The sequence below is a fragment of the Dromaius novaehollandiae genome, chromosome 3, assembly GCF_036370855.1.
Source record: "Dromaius novaehollandiae isolate bDroNov1 chromosome 3, bDroNov1.hap1, whole genome shotgun sequence".
Taxonomy (NCBI): Eukaryota; Metazoa; Chordata; class Aves; order Casuariiformes; family Dromaiidae; genus Dromaius; species Dromaius novaehollandiae.
In genome coordinates, this window is record NC_088100.1 from 45021250 (window position 1) to 45033292 (window position 12043).

A 12043-nucleotide genomic window follows, 5' to 3' on the forward strand; every position below is an offset into this window, starting at 1 on the left:
ACATCCCATACAAAGATTTTCTGCTAACGCCGATTGGCATAACTGAACGTAATGAGCAAAATCATGTCCTCGATCTAAAATTTGCAGCTAGTCTTACGTAGTCTTACTTAGCCCAGGTACTCCTGCAACACATTATTTCACCAAGTTCCCAAGTTTCTATTCAGTACATTGGGGTGTTAAAAAACATAATTCTTTTAGTTACCTGAGGAAAAAAAAAGAGATTTTCATAAACTGCATCCAAATGCAATTTTATGCAGAAGAAAAAACTCATACATCTGTAAATCTATCATAATTGTTTTGGATTATGAAGTATAGTATTATAAAGTACTGTGCACCCAAGTGGCTTGGCTGAAGAACAAAATCTTATGCTTTGGTTTGCAGACATTAGAAGAAAACCAATCTCAGCAGGTTTATTAGCCAGTTCAAGTAAGTTTTGCTTCAACTAAAAAAAAAAAAAAAGATAACCGTAACTAAACCTACTCAACATTTTACACGTGGACACCTCTGGGACTTTTCTTTTAGCTAAAAGTTTTAAGTTCCCTTAAAGTTCTTTTTAAAAGGAACTTGAACCTGAGGGTCCATAGTCGTTTGAAGCCCTCATTCCTGAATGCCGAACACCTCTGTGGGGAGTTACAAACTCCCATCAAAATACCTGGAGCTTCTCCTGCAGGGGCTGGACATGAGATGTTCTTGAAAAGTCTGCTCTGATTACATGCATTTTAGGTTTGTGAGTACCAGGAACACCTCTGATAATGGGATGTAGGTTCCTAAACCACATAGCACTCTTTTTAAATGGCTCTAGAAGCACCTTTTTGCTAAAGGGAAAGACTGTTTATAACTTTTGTATTGGGAGGGAAAATCTGATCTTTGATCATTTCCACAGAACTTTCACTGCTGTAGAGTAAAATTAAAGTAATGCATTAACCTACATAGGCAAGGTTCAGGCTATGGACTTGTGAATACATGGCGCAACTGTAATAAACCTTTAATACAAACAACGTAATATTTGTATAGTTTTACTGCAAGAAATAGACTTCTCCAAAAGGTCTGCTGGTGGTTGTACTTTAAGCATTACCCACAGAGTACGGCTTGCAGACGTGCCTTGCCTGCACCAGGCACACCCACTGCAGATTAATTACAGAAACTGTCTTCACTGCAATAGTGGTTCTGGTTGGATTCGACCTGTTCTACAAAGAAAGTGGAATAATTTGTTGGTGTAATGTATGATCTGAATTAATGTATTTTTAAGAATCAAATTATCCTGATGTGAGAGCCCCTAAAGGGACTAATACAGTGGAGAAGGACTGAAAGTTTTGACATGGTTTAATGAGCTGTATGCTAACTCCACCTGAGTAATTAACAGTCTTGACAGTGCTTTTGAACAGTGATATTCTCTGTAAGGATGTTTAATGCTCTGAGTATCAGCCATGCAAAAGAGGCTAGGGATCTGACTAGAGATTTTTTTGTCAAAGTAGTTCTGACTATATATATTTTTCTTATTAGTCATTAAGGCCAATACTTTCCAGAGCAGTAGCTAATTTCTCAGCACTTCTCTTTCTGAGTGCCCAGTTTGACACAGCCTTTGCACAAGTGGTAGAAATGTCAGCTTCTCATTCCTTAAAAATTAAAATATGGATGCAATGGCCTCATCTGACACAACCATGTGAAAACACTCTGCTGTGAGTAAAAGATAAATGATTCTATGGCAAGCAATTTCAATTCATGCTTTGTTGTAATTGTTGATATGTGCTAACATGCATATCATCTTATAAATCATTCTTTTAGAATAAGAAGAAATTGTTTTGTATCCAGAAACAATGAAATGATAATATGATTAAATGGAGAGACCACAGCATTATTAAAACTTTTACTTAACTGAAGCAACACCCCCAAATGTCAGAGCATAAATATTCCAGCGAGATTTCTAATGTATACCAAACTTTGATAGACCATTAACGGCTGACCAATGTTGAGGCCAGAGTCCCTAAAAAATGCTCATCTTCCAGGTGACAGAGTCCTGACCAATTCTTCTCCATGCCAATGAGAGGAGAGATGAAGAAAGGGGGAGCCTTACAGGTGTGTAAGTTATAGAGATTAATACTAGGATGGATCTTTTCTTTTTTTTCTGGAATTTATTTCTTTTATTTTTCTCTTTGTCCTTAATTTTTCTAAGCTAAAATTCTCAATCAGTTGTATTCATATATCATGTAAATCTGTACTTGCTGGTGGCTGTAACTTTTCTGCTTAACAGATTTTACTCCTTACTATGCCTGTCACTGGTTTAAGCAATCTGTGCGTAATTGATTTCTTCAGTAAAATAGATAACATTTGCTTAAAGCTCCTCTGATGGCTTTACAGCCTCTACATTTGCAACAGCACTTCCGTCTCCACTGGCATTCTAGTAAAATATAATTATTATGTATCCATCATAGACAGAAAGATGAAAAAGTGAGCAGGAAGAGTCAGTGCTGTATTTTCCCAGAGTTAAGCACTGCATGAGTGTCACATTGTTCAGCTTTTACTGTGGTCATGCTAAATGACTATTAACACTGTCTCTTTCTCTGGGTCTGTGCCATGTATTTTTCTATTCAGTGATTTAATACCAGAACTGATGGTACTTCTGATTCAGAAATATATAGGATTTTAATTTTCTTGTGGGTAAATTGACTTATTTTAGCTTCAGGAGAAACTTGTCTCTAAACATAAATAAATAAATAAAATAGTACTTATTTTACACAGTGCTCAGTAATGACTTCTGTATATTCTACTTCAGATAATTAAAACAAAACAAAATGTAAAACCGTCCCTCAGGAAAAATGTTTTTGCCTGGGAAGGACATAAGAAAGGGAAAAAAAAGACAGATGCATGGAGGAACTTAATTGTACCATGCAGAGAAGACTCAAGGGACTGCAGTGTGGCCTCTCTTCTCCTCTCTTCTGTGTTCTGTGGATTGCAATTAGGCATCAGTATACTGGACAGTGAATGCTTCCTACTGAGAAAGGAAAGGCTGCACACAAGAATTTTAAAGTGGTTTGATTATTATATCCTGAGCAATTATTATGGACAGATTCCTAAAACAATGAATGTCCCCAATTTAACACATACACAGAAATAACATTTCCATCTCCCAAGGATAAACAGACGTGTGCAAGGGATTTCAGTGACAAGACAGGTCAGGACCAACAGTTCACAAACTGTATTCTCTTTGCTTACAATCCTGCAGCATTCAGAGAGAAAAAGAAAAAGTGGATTTTTTCCCCCTTTTTTAGAAATCAGAAGTGAAGGAAAGCCTTTTCTTTCTGATCCTCTTTCTGACCCTAAATAGTGAACATGCTAGTGATGACTGAAGGTCATTCTCATCAGCCACAGAATAAAAAGGCTCTTGGAAAGTAATACTACTCCATCTAACTAGCATCCAGCAAAGCAGAGAAATGCATGCTTATCTTGAGTCAATGATGCTCTTCATGGAGATAAATGATTTTCTGGATTGGGGCCAGAGTGCTCAGCACCTTACAAGATCAAACCTCAAATGAATACTATAGGGGTGATCACTTGAAACTGAATTCTGCTGTATTCCCTATTACTGGCATTTCAGAGTGTTTCTGCCGTTGAATGCTGTGGGCCTGGCTTCTCCCCCAGCTGCGCAGTGTGTGTGCACATCGGGTGGTGGTGGTGCGAGGCAGTGCTGTGTGTGTGCATGCTACGCCAAGAATAAATATTTGCAGCTCAAGGAGTATCCTGTGGAAACGCCTTCACTTCTCCCCCTACTTTTCCTTTGTTTTTATTTTTTGAATTTGAGCTTGCTCTTTTTGTGTGCATTTTAAATGAAAGGAAACTGTGTGCTGCAAGTCCACAAAGTGATTATTTCTCAAATCCAGGATGTCAGGGGATAGTGAAGGTTCTAAGAAAGCTGAATAAATTGAATATGCAGAATGTTAAAATAAAAAAAATATGTTTCATATTGATGTGGCAAAACTGTGGTCTGGAAAATTTAGAACCCAGCTGAGATCTCACTCTCCTGTGTGTCTTGTAGGTGCATTTTAAGGCAGGGCTACATTTCATTTTCATAGCACAAATGTGTCTGATAAAAACACTTGGAAAAGTCATTGGTCTGGGAAGTGGAAGATGGACTTATTCCAGCACTTACTATTTTTGATTTCTGTTTCTTTTTTAATTAATCAACAGTTTTTGCAAAACTATAGCAATGATCTTTGCTCGTTGAAATATTAATACTTACATTTTAAATAGGAAATTTTGCTTATCTTTCATTGAAAAGATGATTGAAGTAATTTGATTTGATACAATTTTACATCCTAAATAACTTCTTAGGGAAATGTTGTAGATTGGTTTAAAATGAGAGTGCTGAGGGATTTTTTCCCCTTCAGCTTGCAGAAGGTGCTAAAACAGTGATTCGCAGCTGTGAGTATCTCAAAAACTCTTGCTCAGATAAGATTCACAGCAGCTAAGGGAGAATAGAAAAGATCTCTGTGTTTCTTATAATCAGAAAATATGGCTAATTATTAAATGGAGGCAGCTGATATTTTCTCCCACCATAAATCTTGATTTCAAAACTCTGGTTTCTGAAATGGGAAAATTGAAGCCCAAAGAGCTTAAGGAGAAAATTTTAAAGTGCTTATTTGGCTAGATTCAATAGTGTTAAAGTAGCTTAAATACTTGGACACCTAAATCGTACTGACTCTCAAAAACTTTCATGTTATCAGCTCTGAAAATCAGATCGTGCAGATCTGATCATATTGCCCCCTTGATAAGAAGGACTCAGGCTGAAAGTATGTGAGGGGGAGAAGATGGCCAAGGAAACAAGCTAGCACTGCCAGATCAGTTCAGGTTTGGTCTAAACACATCAGTGTAACTAAAGAAGCATTTTAAAACTGATTTAATTAAATCAATTTAAAAAACTTGGCATGGTCACTCTTAATTCATCTTGCTTCTATTGATTTAGGTGGAATCCATAGTCTTAAGGTGTTTGGAGCTGGTTAGTGTGGAACCTGCCTGAATTCTCTCTGATTTTTAACAAAGTGCAAAAATAATGCCTCCTGGAAGCCAAAATGATGCCTATGGGAAGCCATAGGGATGCTGCCCAAGGACCTTGCAAGGCCCCCTCTGCCCTGTTCTCCTTCTGCCTGCAACGTATGTGGCGTTGGACTTGACGTCACTTCGTGGTTATGTCAGCGGTCTTGGGGCAGCAGGAGGTAACGTAGCTATTTACTCCCTATTCAGCGTGGGAGAGAAGAGGGAGCCTTTACTGTAGATCCCAGATACCACAGAATTCATTATTATTGCTGCCAAAAGGTTATTTACAAAAATAAAGGGCACAGCTACTGCCTGAGGATCACCAAGCTGCACTGCAGAGCGATACAGTTGCTTTGCGTTAGAGCCAGTCTCTGCTTGCGTTTAGTTCTGCTCTGCTCCTTCATCTGCCACACGCTCACTGTTCCTGCATGGGCCTTAGATTAGCTGTGGCTAAAGCTAGTTGTTATATGCCTTAGTATTACACACACATTACCACATATTACATTACTACACATACCTTAGTATTAGCTGTGGCAAAATGTGGTGGCTGAGGGCCATACCAGGTGAAGGTGTGGGCCATGTCTAACTTCTGTCACACATTTCTCATCCTTGCTCTAAATCCTTTAAAGGGTGTGAGCAGAAGGTGTGAATTTAAGTGATTGATTCATCCAGGGTGATGGATTATAGTATATATTGCCCATCATAGAATAAGAACCCTATCTACAGTGAGGATAAAATTGCAGTATCACATCTGAAAGTAATCTGGCATTATGATCACAGATACAATTCTTAAACTGTGTTTAAAATAGTTTTATTCTCTCTGTTGAAAGGCTTCTTAGCCTGGAACAATCACTGCGTACCTTAATCCATAGTGCCAGTTTTGTAATGGATAGCTGCTATCACATTTTTGACTCTAACTCCCTAAATGGCTTAAACAAATGATGGCTAAGGAAAGACACTCTCTGTGTGTTAACTTGCGCCTGATTCTCGCTGCTAAAGAAACACCTTTACTAAAATCTGGGGAGGAAAGCTGTCTCGCTTTGCCTCTGGCTCTCTGAGCCAGAAAGAGCTGTCTCTTTCCTTTTCAAAGGTGAGAGAAAGGCCAAAATATACACAACAGCTTGTTTAAATAGGACTCCAAATATATTTGAGGTCATATTCTCAGTTTTGATGCAGTTTTGTTGATTTTGTAAATTTATTAAAATGCTGAGGCTTCAGTTGCTAAATTCTAACAAGAAACTAGAAACAGATGTTTATCCTGGCACCCTCCATTGAGGCATTCAAGAAACATCTTTTCCTAGACCACAAATTTTATCAGTCTGCACAGGAGTCTTAAATGTAGGTACTGATGTTCAAGCCCAGTTTCTCTAGAGGGCCCGCCTATTGCAAGGACTCGCTGGAGAAGAACAGTACAGCAAACAGAAGTTCTTCAGGTCAGGACACCACACAGCTCATTTCCTTCTTGGAAACACACCTAAGAGTTTCAATCTCATCCCCCAGCCAGTGATGACTCTTTTCCCTTTTTCATTACTTTTTAGGGGTGAGTTATTCCAGGTGTCTCTTATCTCTTTCATCTACTTTGTCTCTTCCAGGAAAATGGTGAATTGGAAAGCACAGAGACATTCATCGCTCTCACACTTAACTAACAGAAAAAAATATGCAGCAGTATCATTAAGAAGAGATTTTATTCCTGTTTTGTTTCATTTTTTTCCCCCTAGGGGAAAAAGGTCTGATACATTTATTCTATTTAATTTTTAAATTTAGCAAGGCACCTTCTATTTGTTACATATTTCCCTGAGAAAGCAGTGAGTAATGCCTGTGGTGCTAGAACCTGATACTAAAGTTTCCTTGTCCTCCCTCATGTCACAATCCTTATTCTCATTGTTCACTCTTCTTTAATTCCACTCATCTGTTACATCTAGCTTTTTCAAAGCAGGCACTGACATGTAATGTGCTTTTTGGTGGCTCATCAAATTGGGCACTTAGTCGTAGATAGGAAAGGAATATTAATATTAAATAACAATAACAGAAGTTTGAAGTTTGGCAGTTCAACCACTTTTAAATTATCCCCATCGAGAGAGAAAAAAAAACATAAGTAGACTTTTTTTTTACTATGTTGTTCAGAGAAGTTGAGGGAATGAGGATTACTTTTTAATTTTCTCATAAATCCAAAATGGTTGAAGGAATTTTGCTCAAACTTTAAAAAAAATCACTTTGGGAACAAGTCAAAGTATGCTTTTTAATAGTAACCATGTAATTTACTGTAAAGAGGTTGACAACTGAATTGAGAAGTGGAATTAAATTTAAAAAAGTGGTTGAATGTGCTATCCTTCTCTGCAATGGCAAGAAATTTCTTCATAGCATATGTCCAATATTTCACTTAAAAAAGGCAACCAGTTTCGAACCTGCTATTTTTTTGATGAATGAAAACAGTTTTCTGCTGTTGAACTGGTAATAGGCTTTTATTATACTAACATGAAGACATCTTCACCAAATCTATCAAGAATCTAGTACATAAGCAGAGTATACAAGCTATGTACTGGCACTTTTCCCAGGAAACTGATTTATCTTTTCAGCAACAAATAGCAAGTGCTGCTGCTTAATCGGGCAATATTTGTGGAATGTCATTTTAATGGGGACACATTCAGTCAGTGTCAAGCGACTTAAGTGATGCTTTAAGTATGAAATTCCATGATGAGATTCCTACCAATCATTGAAAAGGTGTGACATTTCAGCTCTGGTATTTCAAGATGAAAACTAGTATTTAACCAAAGAAAGAAAGAAATGCAATTTCTATGTCCTGGGTTAAATTCTGAAATCTGGCTTTAAGTAAAGGTATATATCACAGTGTACAACTGAAGGTCTCTTAACTTTTTTTTTAGTATTCTGTGTGATACTTTTAGTGATTCTGTGTGATGTCTGGTTTTGTTTTGATTTTTTTAATGTAGGAGCAACTAGCCCAAGCAGAGGTAGATAGTTCAGCATTTGATAATTTCACTTCTAGCACGGCTGCCTTTTGTGTATTAAATGCTTTTAGAAAACATAAACTATTGAGCGTAACATGAAGGTAACTGGGCAAAAAATTCTGATGTCTGTGCTATAATAGATGATCCAATTTTGCCTTGTGGTCTTAGAAATGTGCGAGTCTGCTCCGTTGAGAACATCACATACAACCACCTCTGTGTGGCCATCAAGCCAGCTATCTGATCTCAGGTTTGGGATTGCCACAGTTTACCATTGACTCATCCATGCCTTGGTGCATCAGTATACACTCGGCCTTCCCATACAGTATCTAGCTTCTGTAAAAACCAGGAAAAAATTCTTATGTTCCATCACTGTAAAAGAAAGACAAAATCATCAAAGTTGGTTAAAATTCACCTGTTTGACTATAAACTAGGATGGATTAGAAGCTTTCCCACCCAGGTATCACATCCGAGGCGGGAGGTGGTAACTAATGACTGGTCTTCACATCTGCTAGTGAAGTTTTGTGCCCAGTTTGGGACTAGCTGTGGTCCTCGGTGCTGTGCCTCATGAGCACTGGGCTACAGCGCAAGACTGCAGTAGAGTATGTGAAAGTGCTGGTGTGGGGTTAGTATAATATGCTGAGTAAGCTGATCATCCAGACATGACTTCTGAGCAGAGGCTTTTCTTGTAAAGAATGAAGGAAATGTAAATGACCTGATACTACTTTACTCAAGATAAGCAAAACAGTAAATAAATTTTAGGGCACATGATAAAAACATGTAAGACTACTCTCTCTCGCAGGGGAGAAGGAAATTCACTCCATTGCAGTCCTCCTCAAAGCCCTACTCCACAGTACCTTTCTAAGTCTTGCTACTGTAGAAGACTTCATGTCCCATGACATGTTACAGTTCTAGTCAATATTCAAGGGGCAGAGTTAAGGTCACTGTAAGAATCTTTAAAGACTGCTTATAACACTAAAACATCAAGATCTTTAACACAGAGCCTTTTTCTTGATGTAGTGAAAATCTTTTTTCTTATAAGGAAAAGCTTATAAACATATACCTAAAAACCTCCATCTTAGAGACCAGAAAATACATTTATACTTATAAAGTTAATCCCTTAAAAAAATCAGGAAGTTGTTTGTGCTGGGAATTAGAATCAGGCACACAAAACAGTAATATTTAGACATTATACTTGCAAAAAAGTAGATGTATGTAATTATTTTATCAAAAATATACATGATTAAAATATACTAGCTTTCTTGTAGTTTTTGAAAAATACTTTTAAGTCATCAGGCCTCTATAAATATGCCATCAAATACACTAATGTTATTAAATAATTCTACAAAATATGACAAACATAATTACCTCAGTAGAATATTTCATACTTTGTGTTTTCCCTGCTTCTAATACTCAAAGATGCACTTGTTAAGATGAATTAAGCCTTATTTTCTAATTTTTACACTAATGTAGCACTGTACATTGCTATTGTACTACCACTACTGTATTTTCCATTGTGACAATAGAATCAGTAATACAAATAGAAAAACAGTGCTGAATATCAGATCATGAGGTAAAATCTTGATGCTGTGAGCTTGCATACTAGCTTGATGGAAATACAGTGCTATAGAATCTGTGAACACATTAAAAAAAAACAAATTGTATCCTAATATTACTATCCTAGGATTTTCTCACAAGACTCAGTTAAAGTAAAAAGACCTGCCATGACACATAAACTGATATTCATTTTAAAGCCCTTTTGCAATGTCAGCTTGTGTGAGAAAAAATCTTGACCATAAATGAGAATTAGGTCCATAGTATTCAAACTAAATGCTTTGTGTAGGAAGATGTGTATTTTAAGTAGGAGTGTTAAATATGCTGAGGCATAAACAGACATAGACTGGTTAAAATTTTTAATGAAATTTTTCTGGGGGAGAAGGTTTGGATTAAGAGCCTAGGCCATGAAATGGGCTGTTTTCCAACTTTTTAAAAGAATGTTCTAGAGTTCAGGCTTATGTACTGCTTTATTCTTTTGATTTGGGTTGATCTGGTTTCAACTGGTGACTTTCTTCTTCTTGAGAAGAGGAGAATGGAGGAGTTTATGTTTTCTAATGTTTAACTGCCAGCCAATGAGTCCCATTTTGGTCCATGGGAATGTCAGGGAGCGAGATGTCTTTGAAGACTCTTCTAGGCACATGAAGGAGGTGGTAGTGACTAGAATTAGCCAGTATGGGTTTATCAGTGGTAAACTGTGCCTGACCAGCCTGATTGCAGCCTGATAATGATATGAATAGGTCTGTGGATGAGGTGAGAGCAGTGGATGTCATCTACCGTGTCATTACCAAAGCTTTCATGACAGTATCCCACAGCATCCTTGTATCTGAGTTGAGATACTATGAATGGACTACTAGGAGTGTGAAAAATGGGCTGTATCACCAGGTTTGAAGTGCCCAATGGTTGATGATTCATCCTCTACCAGGAGACTGGTTACAAGTGGATTTCCTCAGGGAGGTCCCTCTCTTGGGACCTGCACTGTTTAATGTCTGTATCAGTGACCTGCAGACAAAATGACAGATTGCACTCTCATCAAGTCTGCAGACAACACCAGGCTTGGGGGATGGGCTGATATGCTTAAGGCCAGGGTGCCTTTGAATGGGCTGGCGGTAACCTCATGAATTCAACAAGGGCAGATGCAACATCCTGCACCTGGGAAGGAAGAACTGCTTGCAACAATATAGGCTGGGGACTGACAAGCTGGGAGGGAGGTTTAGATGAGGGAAGTTCCGTGTGGATATATGGAATTTTTTTTTGTTTTAAACCATGTGGATGATTAAGCAGTAGAGTAGGTTATCCAGAGAAGTGGTGGAATCTCTCTCCTTGAAGCTTTTCAAGACCCAAATGGAAAAAGACCTGAGCAACCTCCTCTAATTTCAGTGTTGTCCATGTTTGGAGCAGTGGGATGGAACAGGTGACCTCCCAAGTTCTCTTCCAGCCCAAATTGTTCAGTGCTTCTGATGTTGGAAAGTGACAGATTTACTATCTTTAGTCATTGCTTAGGGGTTGTTGGTTTTTTTTTTTTTTTTCTATTCATACCTTTCCCCTAATAAACTGAAAAGGAATATGGTAACTCTTGGCAGTAAGTGTCAGGGAGGAAGAAGTTTTATGTAAGTTAAATGATTATACAAATGCAAACTCTAATTATTAGGAACTGTTTATGAATGAAATCTAGTCTGGAAAGTAGATTCTCAGCCACTGCGTAAGACTGTTGTTATCTCAGTGAGGGTTGAAGGGACTCTTGATTGCTGTTTGTTGCACTATACTCTACTAATTCCATGCATTAGGCTTCAGTAGGTGATCTTCAAGAGCAATGAAATAACTCCTTAAGATGTAAAACTTTTATTTTTCTGAAGAGAAAGGCCCTGCCTTTGCCTTTCCTATTGACACATTGCATCGTACTTATGTACTCAGAACTAGTCTGGTCAAAAGGTTGAGGTACAAATTCATATCTCTGTCTTCTAGGTCAGGTTGACAGGAACCTCTAGGGTTTCTTTTTTAGACTTTCTCTGCCATGTAGAAGCCATTAACTTACTGGGATTATCTGTGCATTAACATCTGTCAAATTACCTGCTATCACATGGAGCTGGGATATTGATCTCTCCTCTGCTCTCTTTTTGTGGCAAATTATTCTTTGTGGCTTCGGCTCATATGAGTGAGAAGAAAAGAACATCTACTTCTCCCTACTGCCAATACATAGGAATTTAGCATTGGTACACTGGGTGCTTTAAAATTATATTCAAGTTAAATGCCTCAAATGGGTGAACTTGATCCCACCCTCAGTCATTAATGGATTATAATGATATTTATTTGACAGAAAAGCTTACTTAGAATATGAGTTAGCAAATTCTGTCTGAAATCTTTAAAAGCAGCACTAGTAACTTGGACAGTTGTTCTCATTCGTTTAGATGAACTCTTGGGAAGCTGTCAGATGATACTCCTTAGGTCAGAAGGCGTTGTTTCTGTTTCTACAGTGCCTTGGCAGCATAATCTTA